Here is a 19,276-nt window from a genome sequence, read left to right as displayed (position 1 = left end):
TGGCCCATTTCGCCACCCGGCCGGATGCATCCCGGCTGCCTATGATCTCGGCCAGCGGGGCGGTGCATACGACCGTGATGGGATGCTCTTGGAAGTAGGGCTTCAGCTTCTTGGCGGCGAAGTACACGCCATAACACATCTTCTGGTAGTGCGGGTAGTTCTGCTTCGAGGCAGACAGTACCTCGCTCAAATAGTACACCGGTCTCTGGACCGACTGGGCTCGGCCCTCTTCTGGGCGTTGGACTACGATGACGGTGCTGACCACCCGGCTGGTTGCGGCGATGTAGAGGAGCATGGGCTCTTTCTCAGTCGGCGCTGCCAGGACCGGTGGTGTGGCCAGCATCTTCTTCAGCTCGTGAAAAGCTTGGTCGGCTTGGTCATTCCACTCGAAGTGAGTGGTCTTCTTCATGAGGCGGTAGAGGGGGAGAGCTTTCTCTCCGAGCCGGCTGATGAAGCGGTTCAGGGAGGCCAAGCATCTGGTAAACTTCTGGACGTCTCGAAGTTTGGTGGGAATCGCCATTCTCTCAATGGCCTTGATCTTTGCTGGGTTGCATTCGATGCCGCGTTCGGAGACCAGGAAGCCTAGGAGCTGGCCGGCTGGCACTCCGAACACGCATTTCTCGGGGTTGAGCTTGATTTGGAACCGGCGTAGGTTCTCAAATGTTTCCTTGAGATCTTCCAGCAAGGTGCCGCGCTTCTCCGTCTTCACCACAATGTCGTCTACGTAGACGTGGGCATTTCTGCCGAGCTGCTTGAGGAGGCACTTCTGCATGCAACGCTGAAAAGTGGCACCGGCATTTCTCAAGCCGAATGTTATAGTCAGGTAGCAGAAGGCTCCGAATGGCATGATGAAGGTGGTCTTCAGGCGGTCAGCCGATCTAACTTTATCTGGTGGTATCCTGAGTAAGCATCCAAGAAACTCAACAGCTCGCATCCGGCCGTGGAGTCTATCACTTGGTCAATCCTCAGCAGGGCAAAGGGATCTTTGGGGTAGGCCTTGTTGAGGCTCGTGTAGTCTATGCACATGCGCCACTTGTTGTTCTTCTTTAACACGAGGACCGAGTTGGCCAGCCACTCTGGAAAGAAAACTTCCATAATGAAGCCGGCTGCCAGAAGCCGGGCTATCTCCTCTCCCACAATCCTTCTTTTCTCCTCCAACAGTCGGCGGAGGGGTTGTTTGACTTGTTTTGCGTCTTCTCGGACGTGTAGTTTGTGCTCGGCGAATTCCTTCGGAACACCCGGCATGTCCTTGGGGGACCATGCAAAGATGTCCCGATTCTCACGGAGGAAATCGGCGAGCTCGCCTTCCTATTTGCTGTTTAGGTTTGCCCCGATGACGGCAAACCTCTCTGGGTGCTCGGGGTCAAGAGGTATCTTCTTCGTCTCCTTGGCCGGCTGGAAAGATCCTTGGGCATCGTACTCCTTGGGATCGGGGGACAGGGCCGACTGCTTGCCGGCCATGGCCACGACCCGGTCCAACATCTTCTTTTCTTCGGCAATCACAAGGGACTCGGCCAGCCGGCTGCTGGCTGTTGCGCACTCGGAGGACTTCTTGTAATCGCCGGCTATGGTGATGATGCCCTTGGTGCTCGGCATCTTCATCTTGAGGTATGCATAGTGGGGAACTGCCATGAACCTGGCCAAGGCAGGTCGGCCAAGCAATGCATGGTAGGGGCTCTCCAGGTCCACTACTTCAAACCAGATCGCTTCCCGGCGGAAATGCTCCTTGTCCCCAAAGAGTACATCAATCTTGATCTTGCCAATGGGGGCGCAGGACAAGCCGGGTACGATGCCATGGAACACTGTCCGGGTAGGCATGAGTTGCTTCGTCTTGACGTTCAGCTTCTCCAGGGTGTCACGATATAAGATGTTGATGCTGCTCCCGCCGTCTATCAGCACGCGGGAGAAACGGGCGGCGCGTCTGTCCGTTGCAAGGGTGGCATCCAGAACCAACGCGTAAGAGTCGGGAGATGGCATCACGTCTGGGTGGTCGGCCCGGCTCCAGCTGATAGGTTTTTCTGACCAGTGCATGTGCTCGGCGGGGTTGGCAGCGAACATGCTGACTTCCTGGTGCTCTCGGCGTTTGCTGCGCCGGTCTTCGTGCTGGCTTGTGAATATGACATAGGCGGCATGCTCGTCGGGGAACTCATCATGCACGGCTCCCACTACGGGCCGAACGGCCGGCGGCTGCAGAGCCAGAGGCGGCGGACCGGCAGGTGGAGGCGGCGTGAGCCCTTCGCCTTTGGAGATTCGGGTGAGCCAATGGCACTTCCGGGTTGTGTGGTTAGACGGCTTCGCGCCACTGTGGAACTTGCATGGGGCGTCGAGAGTTTGATCGTAGGAGAAGGCTGGCTGCCAAGCCGGCCTGCCGCCCTTGGGTTTCTTGGGCACGGGCCGCCCTTCGGGCGGCTCGTCTTTGACTGTGGCCACCTGCCGACTAGCGGGAGGCGGCGCGGGGCCCTTGCGCTTGTGGTCGTTCGGGTGTGGGCCTCGGCCGGAATCCCCAGCCGGTGTCTTGGGCACCGGGTTGAGTACTTTCCTGGATGCGTCTACTCGGAGCTCGGTCTTCATTGAGGAGTCGGCGGTGGCGTACTTGTCCGCTATGTCCAGAAGCTCGTCGAGGGTAGTCGGCTCGTCGCAGAGAAGCTTGTGCTTGAGGAGGGTGACTTCTCGGCACCTGGCAGTGAAGTATTCTATGGCTTGCACCTCGTGCACCCCCTCGCAAGAGTTGCGGAGCTCGGCCCAACGCGTGAGGTAGTCGCGAGTAGACTCGGCGGGGCCTTGTACGCACAAAAAGAGCTGTCTGGGCTTGGGAGCCCGCTTGTAGGTGCTGGTGAAGTTGCGGACGAAAGCTTCTGTGAAATCTAGCCAGCTGTTGATGCTGTATGGCTTGAGGCTGTTGAGCCAGGTCCGCGTCGTGCCTTGCAGCATGAGGGGCACGTACTTCACGGCAACGCGCCTGTTGCAATTGGCTATGCTAACCGCCGTGGAGTAGTCGATCAACCAATCTTCCGGCTTCACAGAGCCTTTGTACTTGGGCGTGTCTCTTGGGAGCGAGAACCCTTTGGGGAAGGGCTCATCGCGGATGCAAGGGCCGAAGCAAGGCGGACCGACATCGTCTTCTTCTTCCAGCGCCAGGGATCGCGCCAGGCGGTCGATCCGATGGCGGGCGTCATTTTCGCCGACTCCTTCGCGGCGACCCAGTCGGCTGCTAAGAGTCGGATGCGCAACAGGCGGCGGGGTGGGATATCTCTCTCCACGGGGCCGAGGCGGAGGCGGGTTGCCCCGCCACTCCACGGCCCGAGGGTGGCCTTCTGCGTCTCGCTCGATGGAGATTCGGGTTTGGCTTCGGCTGGCAGCCGGCTCTTTCTCGCGCCGCGCGCGGTCTCTACCCGTAGTCGGCGTCCGGGATGTCGCGCCGTGATCTCGGCGCGGGGAGGGCTTTCCGCGCGGGCGTCGGCTTCGTGCCGCTACGCGGCTGCATCGATTAGCTGCTGGATGCGTCGGGTCATGTGGGGGAGTTCTTCGGCCCCCAGTCCGTCTAGCTCGTCTACGGCCGCCTGGGCGGCGCGCAGGTTCTCGAGTGGGGTGGCGTAGACTGGGCGGTCGACTCCTAACGTGTCGGCAACGACAGCGTCGCGTTGTCTGACAACACCGACCCGGCTGGGCCCGCCTGGGGGCGGCGTGCCAAAGGCGGCGCGGTCGGCTTTGCGTCGGTGGGCCTCAGCGAGGCGTCTCATGGAAACCAACTTTCAGCCCTCCGCGAGGAGGGCGAGGCGGCGAGCTTCCAGTGCTTCAGCGTCGGCGTCGGCCGGGAGGGGGGTGGACAAGTCGTGGACCACCGCGTGCGGGGCGTCGTGGGCGCTCTCGTCAGTGGCGCCGCCGTGGCCAATGACCATCACCTCGGTGGTGACAGCATCGCAGCCATCGGCCCGGGAAAGCGGGTCGTTGTAGATCGTGACGTCGGTGGGGAAGGTGTCGAGTGAGGCCGTGTTGGAGTCGACAGGCATCGGATCGGTGGAGCCAACCAACTCCAAGTCCCCAGCAGGCTCGCCGGAGACGTGGAGCCGGCCGAGGAGGTCGACGAGGTGGTCGGTGCCCGCGTCGGAGGCGAGCTCGTCGGAGATGAGGGTCTTGTCGAGGAGATCAGCGAGGCTGCTCGCTGCGCAGGCGTTGGTGACGCCTTGCAGCGCGTCGTGGCAAGCGCCATCGAGCGTGCCGGGCTGGCTATGCTCGCGGGGGAGGAAGAAGGTTCCCGTCCAGAACAGGTCTCCGGACGACGGTGCACCTGGCCCCACGGTGGGCGCCAAATGTCGGGTGGTAGGTGCGACATATGCCAACGGGTGGCTTATCATTGTGGGAGCCAGTAAAACGTCGCCGGTGCCTGGAAACGGGATGAGGCGAAGACATGCACGCCGGCGAATCTTACCCAGCTTCGGGGCTCTCCGTGGAGATAACACCCCTACTGCTGCTCTACGGGGTCTCCGCATGATCACTAGATGAACAAGTAGCTACACGATGCTCCTTGAGCTGTTTGGCGAGAGGAGGAAGAAAGGCTCTGCCCGTTCTCTTCTCCTCCCTGTGTGGTGTTTAGAACTAGCAGGGATCAACCCTTTGCATGGGTGTCCCGGGGGGTTTATATAGGCCTACCCCCCGGGGGTACAATGGTAATCCGGCTGGGCGTGGGGCCCAGCCGTCTGTGTCTACACTCGCCGGCTTCTGCGCCGGCTGCTGGGGCCCGCCGGCTGGTGGGTCCCGCCGGCTGCCGGCTCCTGGGTCGACAGGCAGGCCCCACTGTCCAGGGCCTTGTCGGTGGCTGGTTACTGTTGCTCAATCCTGGTGACGAGGGCTTCGTCGAGGTGGGCGCGACTACAGTGCCGCCGTCCGGCGGGTGATTACTGTAGCCTCACCACGTCTTGTCTCCTTCGAGGGGGCGGCAAGCCGGCCTGGGAGAGCCGGCACTGTCTTGGGCCGACTGGGGGAGGCCAGGCCGCCTTCGGGTGTCTCTCTGCCCGAAGGGGCCCACTGCCCGTGGGCCACTCTGGCAGCCCGTCGTGGATGACATCAGGGTCAACGTGGCAACAGTGCCGCGCCGGGCGGGTCATGGCCACCCGTACGGCGCACTGTGCCAGGCGTGCTCCGGGATTCGGGGGTGGCAGGCTTTACTGTAGCCACGCCCCGTCACGTCGCGTTATGTGGATGCAGACTTCGAGGGTACGATCTTGACCGCTTTGTGGGAGCCGGCCTCTTGGAGCCGGCCTTCTCGCGGCCGGCTTCTCGGAGCCGGCTCTCCCGCGACTTTCTTCATGAGGGCCGGAGTCGGGCCGCCTTCCGATAGTCGGCCTGGGAGACAGCCGGCCAGGGGAAGGCGGCCCCACGTCTTGAATTCTTGAGGGCCGGATCGGCTCGTAATTTTTTCAAAAAGGCCAGGGGGAGCCGGCTAGGCTACCCGTGGTCATTTACTCCGACACTTAAACAAGATGGAACAAGACTGGTTATCTAAGGCTCGGGCTCAATGAAGCATTTGACACGATAGACAGGGTTGCCAAAGGATATTTGTATGCTATAAGATACATGCCAGCTTTCTTACATCAGCTTCATGATGTGATAGCACATGCTTTTCCTCCTACTCGTGTTGTGGACAAGTCAACAAATGTGGCTCTCAAGAATATTGATGTGGTAGCTCATAATCTCAGGACAGAAGCAATAGTCTTGAGAACAAGCTATATGTGTTGAGAAGGCAGAGTCAAGCGCGTGAACATGAGGTATTTGCACATGTGGCTTTCTTTGGTCGTGACGTTTTTAAGAGAAGCGCGTGAACATGTGTAGCTTGCTTTCAGACTAAATCCTTTGTAGTTGTGTGGACCAACTTCTATATACAAAATATGTATAGCTTGCTTTTGGACTGAAGCTGTTGTTTCCTGAACCAATTGCTACGTATTGAATGTGTATATATTCATGCAATGCTTCAAATATAAACTTCCTTGATATATTAGATTGATAAATATAACTACATTATGTTATTTTTTATATTTGCAATGCTTCAATGACTGTATTACTGAATTGGATATGACCGTACCCGACAGCGGGTGCTGTCAGGTGCGGCAAGCCGCACTTCCTACCTAGTTACCTGCATAGGTGCCAAGCCACCTGTGGGCCAGAGGCAACAGTTCTTTATCACTTCATCATGAGCATTAATCCTGCAGGAGCCCACACTAGGATGATCAAATCTAGCAATAATTATCTATATTTCTTTCTCTTACTGTAGTAGAGTCGTGCCACGACAAGAATAAATGATCACTATCAGATATGTATGAACATGTATTTCCGTGTTTAGCAACATGCAACATGCATGGTGCCAATAAATTAGCTTATTTCTTACTTATTTTCCTGTATCCACAATTTTACATACAATAATATTTTATACAATATAGATAACACTAACTGCAAATAGTAAACACAATTCATATGAACACATGGTATCGACGGGCGCGGCGTGCCGCCGCACGGGCTATGCTAGTACCCTCTATGATGAAAATTCAGAAAAGTGACCAGTTGCATATAAGAATTTACCAGTACAAAAAATTAAATCTCATTTGTTAATTCCATCTTTACTTGGTCTGACAACAATGTCAAGAAACAATTTGTAACTGTCTCTAATGAAATATAGAAGTTAGCATTCAAATATAAGTTTTTCATACAGGTAAAATGAATTATCTCAAATGTGATCGCCAAGAACTCAAAGTTTTATCATTCTTCACATAAAGCCAGCAATTAAGGTAAGCAGATAAAAGAGTAACTAGTGAGCTACCATAGAATCATATATATTTATATCAGATGGACCAACCTTACATTGGAGACATACATTTATAGAACGAACTACTTTGTCCAAAAGATCTCCGAAAACTAAAAGACTTGGCAGCCTCATCTCAGGTCGCTATGTATCAAAAGTAACTATGTAGAAGCCAACCCATGATGGGAATGCTAGATTTAGCACGACTTCATTTTCTTCTCCAAACCAACATGATAATGATCTTCTAGAATTGAAGGACAAGCAGTAGCTCATACCAGGTTGACATACTAAATTTTGCGGGACTTAACTGTCCTCTCAAACAAATCAACAATGATGTCAGGAAACGATCTTTTGAGATGTAGATATCCTTGGCTTGTGAGCACATCATTCATTCTATTCGAAGAGAGCATAAATTCAATGCAAGCATATTTGAGATTGCTGCAATGATACTGCTCAGCTAGAGCTAATATTGTCATCACAGTCTCGACATCAAGACTCTTGCATAGCATGCCTTCACATATCACCTTCATCCTTCCCATTGCATACTTATCTGCAGCCACAAGTAAGTGCTTAACCATTTCTATTTTGTCATTATCATCTAGATCAACCATGGAAGGCAATGAATCCGTGTAGATGAAGTGAAGAAATGCCTTGAAAACAGGAGGCTGCATGTCATCGATAGTTATGTCATGTGACTCTTTCTCCCCCATAGACATAGGCCCATAGAACTTGGCGTCAAAGACTGCTGACCGCATCGCAAGCAAAATCTTATGAGAAAAAAAAATCTCCCCTTGAACCTTGAAATTCACGTCTGCTCCTTTCTTCCCCTCTAGTAATGTTGCAAGATTATCCGAAAGCTCAGAGGGTGGCACTTGGATCTCTAGTGTTTCCTTGATAATTCGGACTTCCCACTCCATCACGAGACAATCATTCCGCGCATACGTCAGCTCGGTGGTCTTCATGAACTTTTCAAAGCCCCAAGATGGGCTTTTAGGGCCGAACACATTTGTCACTTGGCTGCTGAACACCGGCTTAATCATGTGCCCCCTAACCGCATCCAGATGCCACAACCTGTAGAACGCCCTCACTAGGGTGTTCTTGGTCAGGAGCTTGAGGAAGACAGAGGCATAACCTTGGCCCCTCTCATCCCCGGAACCATCGGGGTAGTAGAGGATGCACCATTCGTAACTGCTGATGGAGAAGGGCGGAGAAGAGAGGAATTCACCTCTAGCGAGGCCCTTGAGCAGGCTGTAGCTGGCAATCTCGAACGCGACCGTGGCCTCCGTCGTCTCTTGTGTGCGCCTTGACGGCACCCTCACTATTGAACCCTGCGATGCTGCCATTGAGGGAGTCGGGAGCAGGAGGGGGTCGGCGCTGGGCGGGCGGGGCTCTTGATGAAGGCCCTCGGCGATGCTATTGGTGGGAGGGTGTGGGAGGAGTGGTGGCAGCGGCGGCGGCGGCGTGCCCTCAGAAAGTGACCGGACGGATTGGGGGAAGGTTAGGGTTTCGATTTGGAAGGGGAAAGTTTTGTGTTGTATATAGAGACATTATAATTGAGCTTTTTTTTCAGCCATCTTAGACCATTAGCAATATTAACCATCGGATGCGCTGTTGTTGGCGTTCCTGTCCGTGGGATGCCCCTCGTGCTTTCGCTTGGGCTTTGTTGCGGATACCACAGAGCGTTGGATGGTACTGGGCCGCTGCTTCGATAAGTAATTTGGGTGTTTGTCATCGATTTGGCCCAGATCGGCTAGATGTGATGCGTTGACCGCGAAAAAAAATGGTAACACATCGTCTGCACAGGCGCACGTGCGCAGCTCTTGCCTGTCGATGGACACGTTGTGCCTCGCATGGGGCCGAGCCTAAGGTCGGGCGAAGAATGGCTCGCATGGACACCACGCCTGCAGTCCGACCCACATGAGTTATACGAGTCTCTGGCTCTGACCAACCTAACATGAGCTATATGTGTATTTGGTTTGGTGAATTTACGGATTTGTTTAACTGCAGAAATTAGATAGATTCCTGATTTGTGGTGCTCTGTCTACTTGATGGAAGACAAGGGCTGCTGCCTGCTGGGCATGGAAAAGGATTAAAAATTTCACTCCAGTATAGGGATGGACTAACGAGCAGCTCGGCTCGTTAAGCTCGTACTCATTAAGCTCGTGTTCGTTAAGGCTCGGCTCGTTAAGCTCGTTAAGATTAACGAGTAGAAAACCCTGCTCGGCTCGGCTCGTTTGAAGCTCGTTAAGCTCGTGAGCGCTCGTTAACAGATTATAATATTTTACGATATACAGGATGAATGTGTAGATGTGGTTTTCAAGACGAAATATGATGACTATAAAAAGAAATGCAGTAGTTTGTTGTCTCATAAGTCGATTAGATTGAATAGATGGGCTGAGGTGCTATAAAAGTTTGTCATGTAAATGAAAATATGTGTTGTGTTGTTACTAACGAGCTTAACGAGCTACTTGTGAAACTCGTTAGCTCGCTCGTTAAGCTCGTTAAGCTTAACGAGCTAAAATCAATGATTGGCTCTGTTCATTAAGAAGCGAGCTACGAGCTTAACGAGCCGAACTATCGAGCGCTCATTAAGTTCGCGAGTTACGAGCTTTTGGTCCAGCCCTACTCCAGTAGTACCAATGCGTGGGCTTTCTCCATTCTTGCAGTAACTTTGTACTTTGACTATGTAGTGGCATCTACATTAATGTGATGTAGAGAAAATGTAAAAAGGTAAAGCATTTATGTGAGTACATTAGTTCTGACTTAAATATGTACTACACTTATACCCTTTTTTGCGAGAGGTAAGAGGGAGATGTCACTGCTGCCCGTGCCACGGATATCGCTGAGCCCGTCGAGTATGACATCAACGAGTTGCCGGGATTTAGGGTCGTTTGGTGCTGTAATAATCTCTCTCGCGGCCGAGTTGGGAGAAAGCTGCGTCTCGGTCAGCCGGTCAGGTGATGAACTAGAAGAGCGCTGAGCGGCGGCGGAAGGAGCGTTGTCATCTCTCCATGCGTGATGCATGTATGGTTGTGCCGATCTGATTCTTGTTAGGGATATCTGATTTTCTTCGGGGTAGGAATTGGAGACAGTGTGTTTGATTTTCACCAGTCAATTTTGCCTGTATGCCATGCTCGTTAGTGTGCTCGGAGTCACGGACGAGAGATTTGCAGGGAGGTATTGTACGCCTATACCTCGTCTGCTATGCTTACGACGGGATTTGTCTGATTAATGTATGATTGTACAACAATGCACATCAAACCGGTAAAACGAGATCGGACACCGAAATATCGTAGACGCAGACGTTAGGATACCTCGTTCGTATGGATCCATAGGGCATCTCCAATAGGGAGAGGCTTCTGTAGACGCTCGGCCAAAGGAAAAATATGATTTTGTGCTAAGCGCCTGTGTAAGAGGTATCCAATGCTGGTAGGATTCTGCCGATACCTTTTTTTAGGGCATGTACAATGCCCGGCGCTTGATTAGGAGCTTATAGACGAAAAGAAGGTATTATAAATTAAAAAAATCTAGGCGCCCATGTCTTACAACACGAGACGCTAGACTGCCAGTGCTAATTAAACGCTAATTTAGCTGGCTATGCGCCGCATGCGGGAGAGATAGGAGCGAACCGCCCGATGCATGGACGAGACTTGCCTACTCCCTCGACGTGCGCCCTCGATGCATCCCTTTGCGTCGACCCAGCGCTTTTCCAAGCACCGCGCGTTGGAGATGCCCTTAGGGCATCTACAATGCTGGCCGCCTGACCAGGCGCTTATAGAGAAAGAAAAAATTTAAATTGGAAAATATCCAAGAGCCCAGCCTTCCAACGCAAAACGCTACCAGGGGCGCTAATTGTGCGCTAATTAAACTGCTAATGCGTCACATGCAGGGAAAAAAAAGAATGAAGCGCTCGGCGCATCTATTTTCGCCTGGCGGCGTCCGATGCCAGGATTCGAAGCATGTAACTGCCAATCGATCGGGATATCGGTGGGAATTAGATCCTGGCGCAGACCGCAAGCGCCCGCGTTGGACATGCCCTTAGGAGGGTTCTATGGATACCTAACTAATCTCTATCTCTTACTACCTAAAGGAAACGGAGTGTTTCGTTTCCCGTCATATGTCAATTTTTCGTCCAACCCCTTTGTTCGCCCCTCCCTACCCCTTCTTTGGTTTTCCTCCCCGTCCTGATTTTCTATTTTGCACGATTTTTATTTGACCGGCAAGATCGCATTAGGCTAGTCATAGTGGGAGTAATTTAGCTAGTAACATAACACATCTCAAGACAAGTTTGCTTATATGGCACCTAGTTAATGAGGAGAAAGGTGTTTGGAGTAACATATTATGTTACCATCACATAACGCTTCCCAAGAAATGTTGAGTCTATAAGCTAATAAATGTAACCATATATGATACTACTTCTATGACACTTTGCATTATAAAGATAGTAACATAGACTAGTGTTATATGCATGACACTAGTCTAAGTTACTCTCCACTATGACCAGCCTTAGTCTTTTGATGGTAACCTGACAAATATTCTTTGGTAACCCAATAAATTCGGATCAGTCTCCTGTAATCAAGGGCCAATCTCCCTCACATAACCAATCTCCCAATCATTCAGTTGGAAAATAAATCACAGACAATAGTTGTAGAAAATATATCTTTCCCTGAATGTACTCCCGCAATCTCTCAAGCGTAAATATCGAGAGAGAGAGAAATTATCTGTCTCCCGATTTTGCCGCATCTCTTCCTCTCCCAGGCTATCGAACCTCTCTCTCTCAGCCGACCCTCTCTCCAAGAAAAACAACGCGATCCAGAAAATCTCACGTGGTGCCCTCTCGCTTCCAAGCCATGGATGAGTTCAAGCAAAAGAGTTGGAGGTGCAACGCAAAAACCAATATGCATGCCATCCTTCTTCGGGGATGCCTTGCATGGCCCATGTAAGAGATCATGTACGCCCTTGTAATTCCCATCTTGCGGGCTAGCGAATCAACTTGCTTCCCGTTGGACCGGGTTCCAGCATGCGTTTTCGTTTTTCTATTTTTGTGTGTGATGAAGGTCCATAAAATTAAATGCAAGAAACGGAGCCTGGTTGATTTGTTTGTTTCTTCTAAGGTAGGGAATCCATGTTTTGTTAGTGAAGGAAGTACATTTTCCTCTTTCTTAACCATGACTTTCAGGTTATTCTAAGTTAATTTAGTACATAGAATGTGTGCTATATATAAAAGGTCCACACAGGCTTGTACTAGATAGTTTACGATTACGAGAATAGACACAATGGGTTTTTGGTACATCTTGTAAAAGACATAGCTGCTCGAACTATTTTTAAACGATGGAGTTATATAGCATCTTGAGTTTAATTGATATTATGGCAATGTCATCACCGGCAGCACCGACAGCAACAATGACGGCCAGCTCATGAAGCGAAGAAGAAGAAAAACAACAACGAAAGTTATTTATTGGCTAAAAAAAGTTGACAGTATTTATGTCCTAAAAGTAAATGTTATACATAATATTAGAGTTTGTATGACCCCGCTGCAACGCACGGGCAATTACCTAGTAAAACAAACACACGAAAGACTTGGATCGCCTGACGACAGACTAGGCGTCGATGCCAGCAGAATTCCCATGCTCGGTGGGAATCTAGCACAACGGCTGGGATTTGTACCCTAGCGCTTGCCGATAGCGCCCGCGTTGTACGTGTCCTTAGGAGCATTGAGTGGTGGCGAAAGGAGTGTCATCGCCTGCAGCGCGGGTAATTGGCCAGGCCTAGTGACATGACCAAATTACACGCCTCTTTCCAGCGACAACCCTACAAGCTTTCACCCAAAGAAAGCGAGCAACAGATAGAATGTTTTTTTTCTTTCTCTGCCCTTTCCCCTTACATTTTTGCTTTTGTTTTTCCTCTCCCATTTTTGGTAAAAAAATGTTCATTGCACGTTACAAAAATATTCAGGGAATGTAAAAGTTTATACTCGCGGTTTTTGAAAGAAGTTTGACAATTCAATAAAATGTTTCTGACATTTACAAAATGTTCACTCATTTCAAAATATATTCATCACACTTTTTTAAACATTCTTTAAAAATATAAAAAAAATTTACGTAATTTGGAAAAATATCCGTACAATTCAAAAAAAACATGACATTCAAAAAACTAACACACATTTACAAATTTGTTCATGGTTTTTTTAAATGTTAGTGAAATATCAAATTTTGTTTGGGCAAATTTTATAAATGTCGCTAACATATAAAAATTCTTTTCTCCATTCAAAAGTGTTTGTAACACTTAAAAAATTTACGCATGTTTTAAAAAATGTTCATGACATTTCTAAAAAAATGTTGAACACGTGTTAAAAAAATGTTCAATATGCATTTGACAAATATTCAACATGTGTTCAAATAAGTGTTCAATGTATATTTGAAAAAAGTTCAATGCGTATCTAATTTTTTTCAACATGTATACAAATAATGTTCAACGTGTATTCAACAAATTGGACATGTATTTAAAAATAGAATAAAACAGGAAAATGGAAAAAGGAAATGAAAATCTATAAAAACTGGTAGAGAGAAATACAAATGAGAAGTAGAAGAAAAGTTGCCAGGAACATTCCCGAAACAAGATGGAAGGTTCCTCCAACTTCTCCTTAAAAGCTTCTCAAAACTATTAGATACCACATTGTTGGGCCAGCCCATTTCTCAAAACTTCTCCATAGGTGAGCGCTGCTTATGTCCCACAACAAGCGAGGCATTGCATTTGCGACGGGATTATGCAACTAAGGTTGCGCACAAGCCATAACAAACCTCCCGTGATGCATTAGGCCGTGTGGTCCTTCGTCTATATTTTTTGGCCCAACCCGGTGCAAGACATCAGGTCATGCTAGCTTCACACGCAAACCGTCGGTCGTGCTCTGCCTAGCCACCTAGACTTGGGCATGTCAGAAAAATCCAGCCCAAGTCTCGGCAGAGAGAGTGAGAGAGAGAGGGAGAGAGAGAGGTATTGCTTCGCATATAAACACCTCAAAAAATACATGAGGGTTATTTTTGCACCCAAAAAGCCTTGAGCAAGATACCTCGTATATGGTGACCAGTCGGTGCGATTGTGACATGTTCTCTCATATTTAACCAGGTTAAATCATCCCATGAGCTACACAAGTATTGTGCATATTTGGAACAAGTTTATAGATCAATGGTGCATTTTAGTCATTTCACTATCATTGCCTCATCGACAAAACCTCCTTGTCTTCACATTGTTTCCCCTCTAGCTCGTACCATTTCAAAGGACCCCATGGGCACTTCTCGAATAATCTCACATGTCTGTGATCCACCTTCTATCCCTATCCGCCTTCTCCCTCCAGCCAGGCGAGGATGGACTATTTTTGTCTCCATGCTTTGATGGGGTTTCGTGCCGTAGCACAGGCATCTTACTAGTGTTTCAAAAGAAACTTGATAGAAGCCAACCGGTGATGGACATCCTAAATTTAGAACCACTTCATAACCTTCTCCAGACCAACATGCCGAGGATCTTCCCAAACTGAAGGACAAGAAGTAGCTCATGCCGGGTTGCCAAACTAAATTTTGCGGGACTTAACTGTTCTCTCAAACTCATCGATAATGATGTCAGGAAAAGATCTTTTGAGATTTAGATACCCTTGGCTTGCGAGCATCATTCATTCGATTCAAAGAGATCATAAATTCAATGCAAGCATCTTCGAGGTTGCTGCAATGAAGCTGCTCAGCTAGAGCTAATATTGTAGCCACAGTCTCAACATCAAGACTCTTGTATAGCATGCCTTCACATATCACTTTCATCCTTTCCATCACATACTTATCGGCAGCCACAATTAAGTGCTTAACCATTTCTCTTTTGTCATCATCATCAAGATCAACCATGGAAGGCAATGAATCCATGTAGATGAAGTGAAGAAATGCCTTGAAAACAGTAGGTTGCATGTTGTCGATAGTTATGTCCGGTGACTTTGTCCCCTGTAGCTATAGGCTCGTAGAACTTAGCGTCGAAAACCGCCGACCGCATCTGAAGCAAAATCTTATGAGCGGGAAATACATCCCCTTGAACCTTGAAAGTCACATCTGCTCCTTTCTTCCCCTGTAGCAATGTTGCAAGATTATCCGAAAGTTCAGAGGGCGGCGTAGGGATCTATAGTGCTTCCTTGATAACACGGTATTCATGAACTTTGGAAAGCCTCAAGATGGGCTTTTAGGGTCGAACACTTTTGTCACTCAGCATACCGCCTTAATCGCCTGCCCACTAACTGCATCTAGAGGCCACAACATGTATTACGCCCTTACCATGGCGTTCTTGGTCGGGAGCTTAAGGAAGACAGAGGCGTAACCTTGGCTCCCCGAAACCGTCGGGGTAGTAGAGGATGCACCATTCGTAGCCGCCGATAGAGAATGGCAGAGAAGAGTGCAATGCGCCTCTACCAAGGCCCTTGAGCAGGTTGTTGCCGGCAATCTCGAACATGGCCGTGGCCTCCCTCGTCTCTTGTGTGCGCCTCAATAGCACCCTCACTATTGAACCCTGCGATGCTACCATCATGGAAGTTGGGAGGAGGAGGGGATCGGGGTGAGTTGTAGCTCTCGATGAAGGCCCTTGGCGATGCTATTGGTGGTGGTGGTGAGGGAGGGGGAGTGGCGGCGGCACGACGGAAGAAAGTGACCAGGCGGAATGGGGAAGGTTAGGGTTTCGACATTGCAAAGGGGAAGTTTTGTGATGTTGTGTAGTGTTTATATAAGAATATAAGATAAGAATTAGTACTAACTCTTATTCTTAGGTTTTTATGATTTTATTGGATGGCACAAGAAACAAGTGGTTCCCTGTTCGCACACAGCCACATCACTGTGTACCTCCGGTGTTGAGCGTGGTACGCAGGACACGTTGCCAGGGGAGCCTCCATTTCACTTTGAGCATATGTTAGAGCCTCCAACATCTCAAGCAGTGTCGTCCATTTTCATCTACCACGTTAGCACTCTTTCCATCCTACCATGCCACCATCCCAAATATGTAGTGTACCTCAAGATCGAGGATTGGGCAGTGTACCTGGTCCATGATTTAACATGAGTCTTCTAGATTGAGAACTCCAGGGAATTCTAATATACATGCCTGAGAGTTCACATCTATAGTTCAATACTACTGAAATTCAAACTACTATGATCAGATTGTAAAGTACTCCCTCCATTCCCAAATATAAGATGTTCAACTGATTCAAAAGGAAACTTCTAAAAGACAGAAGGTTCTCATGACAGTGGCATGCAGACAAAAAGCTTACCACCTAATTATCACATCAATTATAGCCCAAGAAGCAAAGAGAAGAACCAATACCACGGGTTGCACAATCTGACAAAGAGGAATAGCATGAACTAGGCATAAAAAGTTATGCATACTATTATAATACGGGTGAAATTTTCAATGATATGATATTATCAACTACAAGCAGAACATCATGCCAATGTATATATAGAAAGTTCAGAATTCCAGGGATCAACTATCTTGTTTCCTTTTCAGAAAGTTTAGTTTTTTTTCTCAATCTGGGAAAGTACAAAGTAATATGGACTATTATGGGTATAGAAGATAGATAACCAGAATGGAAACGGAAAAGGATGAGGCATAGAAAAAAGTGTTAGTGAAATATCAAATTTCGTTTGGCAATTTTTAAAAATGTCATTAACATAAAGGAAACTTTTTTCTATTGAAAAAATGTTGGTAACACTAAAAAAATTACACATGTTTTAAAAAATGATCACGGCATTTTTCAAAAATGTTAGATGCATGTTAACAAAATGTTCCGTATGCATTTGACAAACGTTCAACATGTATCCAGATAAGTGTTCAATGTGTATTCGAAAAAGTTCAATGTGTATCTAATTTTTTTAACATGTATACAAAAAATGTTCAACGTGTATTCAACAAAAGTCGACATGTATTTAAAAATAGAAAAAACAAATATGAAAAATAGAAAAAACAAATATGAAAAATAGAAAAGAAAATTAAAATCGATAAAAACGGGTTGAGAGAAATACAAAAGAGAAGTAGAAGGAAAGCTGCTAGGAACCTTCCCAAAACCAGATGGAAGGTTCCTCCAACTTCTCCTTAAAAGCTTCCCAAAACTATTAGATACCACATTGCTGGGCCAGCCCATTTCATCGATCCATGTAGGTGAGGGCTGCTTTTGTCCCACAACAAGCGAGGCATTGCATTTACGATGGGATTATGCCACTAATGTTGCGCACGGAACGTAACAACCCACCCGTGATGCACTAGGTTGTCTGGTCCGTCATCTATATTATCTGGCCCAAGCCGGCGCAAGACATCAAGTCATGCTAGCTCTGCACGCAAACCATCGATCGTGCTCTGCCTAGCCATCTGGCCTCAGGCATGTCAGAAAAATCCTGCCGAAGTCTCGGATGATGGGAAGAGAGAGAGAGAGAGAGAGAGGGAGGGAGGGGGAGAGAGTGGTATTGCTTGGTATAGGAACACCTCAAGAAATTCATGAGGGTTATTTTTGCACAAAAAATCCTTGAGCAAGGTTCCTCGCATATGGTGACCAGTCGGTGCGATTGTGACATGTTCACTCATATTTAACCAGTTGAAAACATCCCATGAGCTACACAATTATTGTGCATATTTGGAACAAGTTTATAGAAAGTGGTGCATTTTAGTCATTTCTCTATCATTGCCTTGTCGACAAAACCACATTGTCTTCACACTATTTTCCCTATTGCTCATACCGTTTCACAGGACCCCATCGGCACTTCTCGAACAATCTCACTTGTTTCCACCTTCTATCCCTATCGGCCTTCTCCCTTCATCCAAGCGAGGATGGACTATTTTTGTCTCCATACTTTGATGTGGTTCCATGGCATAGCACGGGCATGTTACTAGTGTATCAAAAGTAACTCGATAGAAGCCAACCGGTGATGGGCATCCTAAATTTAGCACCACTTCATAACCTTCTCAAAACCAACATGCCAAGGATCATCCGGAACTGAAAGATAACCAGTAGCTCATGCCGGTCGGCATACTAAATTTTGCAGGACTTAATTGTTCTCTCAAACACATCGATTATGACGCCAGGAAAAGATCTTTTGAGATGTAGATACCCTTGGCTTGCGAGAACATCATTCATATTATTCGAACAGAGCATCAATTCAATGCAAGCATATTTGAGGTTGTTGCAATGAAGCTACTAAGTTAGAGTTAATATTGTCGCTGCGGTCTCGGCATCAAGACTCTTCCATAGAATGCCTTCACATATCACCTTCATCCTTTTCGTCGCATACTTATGAGCAGCCACAAATAAGTGCTTAACCATTTCTCTTTTTTCATCATCATCATCAAGATCAACCATGGAAGGCAATGAATCCGTGTAGAAGAAGTGAAGAAATGCCTTGAATATAGCAGGTTGCAATTCGTCGATAGTTATGTCCTGTGACTCATTGTCCTCGATAGCCATACGCCCGTAAAACTTGGTGTCAAAGACCGCCGACCGCATCGCAAGAAAAATCTTATTAGCAGAAAATATATCCCCTTGAACCTTAAAAGTCACTTCTGCTCCTTTCTTCCCCTCTAGCTATGTTGCAATATTATCCGAAAGTTCAAAGGGCAGCACATGATCTCTAGTGCTTCCTTGATAACCCGGACTTCGCACTACATCGTGAGACAATTGTTCCCCACGTACGCCGGCTTGGTGGTCTTCATGAACTTAATTTGGAAAGCCCCAAGATGGGATTTTAGGGTCAAACACTTTTGTCACTCAGCATACCGCCTTAATCGTCTGGCCACTAACCGCATCTAGAGGCCACAACCTGTAGTATGCCCTCACCATGGCGTTCTTGGTCGGGGGCTTGAGGAAGACAGAGGCGCAACCTTGGCTCCCCGAAACCGACGGGGTAGTAGAGGATGCACCAGTCGTAGTCGCCGATAGAGAATGGCGGAGAAGAGCGCAATGCGCCTCTACCAAGGCCCTTGAGCAGGTTGTTGCCGGCAATCTCGAACACGACCGTGGCCTCCGTCATCTCTTGTGTGCGCCTCAATAGCACCCTCACTATTGAACCATGCGATGCTACCATCATGGAAGTTGGGAGGAGGAGGGGATCGGGGTGAGTTGTAACTCTCGATGAAGGCCCTTGGCAATGCTATTGGTGGTGGTGGGGAGGGAGGGGGTGGCGGCGGCGCGGCGGAATAAAGTGACCAGGCAGAATGGCAAGGTTAGGGTTTCGAGTTTGCAAAGGAGAAGTTTTGTGATGTCGTGTAGTGTTTATATAAGAATATAAGATAAGAATTAGTACTAACTCGTATTCCTAGGTTTTTATTATTTTATTGGATGGCACAAGAAACAAGTGGTTCCCTGTTCGCACACAGCCATGTCACCGTGTACCTCAGATGTTGAGCGCGGTACGCAGGACACGTTGTCGGGGGAGCCTCCGTTTCACCTCAAGCATACGTTAGAGCCTCCAACATCTCAAG

The 19,276-nt window shown here is 48.4% G+C and overlaps 3 pseudogenes; all 3 read right to left on the bottom strand.

The window, feature by feature from the left end:
• Nucleotides 1-6,862: 6,862 nt before the first annotated feature.
• Nucleotides 6,863-8,225, bottom strand: LOC125527578 (BTB/POZ and MATH domain-containing protein 1 pseudogene; annotated as a pseudogene).
• Nucleotides 8,226-14,360: 6,135 nt separating this feature from the next.
• LOC125517066 (BTB/POZ and MATH domain-containing protein 2-like) lies at nt 14,361-15,346 on the bottom strand (annotated as a pseudogene).
• A 2,485-nt stretch (nt 15,347-17,831) lies between these two features.
• LOC125517065 (BTB/POZ and MATH domain-containing protein 1-like) lies at nt 17,832-18,879 on the bottom strand (annotated as a pseudogene).
• Between the last annotated feature and the right edge of the window lie 397 nt (nt 18,880-19,276).

The sequence above is a fragment of the Triticum urartu genome, chromosome 6A (genome assembly GCF_056163025.1).
Source record: "Triticum urartu cultivar PI428250 chromosome 6A, HENAU_Tu73, whole genome shotgun sequence".
Classification (NCBI taxonomy): Eukaryota; Viridiplantae; Streptophyta; class Magnoliopsida; order Poales; family Poaceae; genus Triticum; species Triticum urartu.
This window is presented reverse-complemented; position numbering and strand designations above follow the sequence as displayed.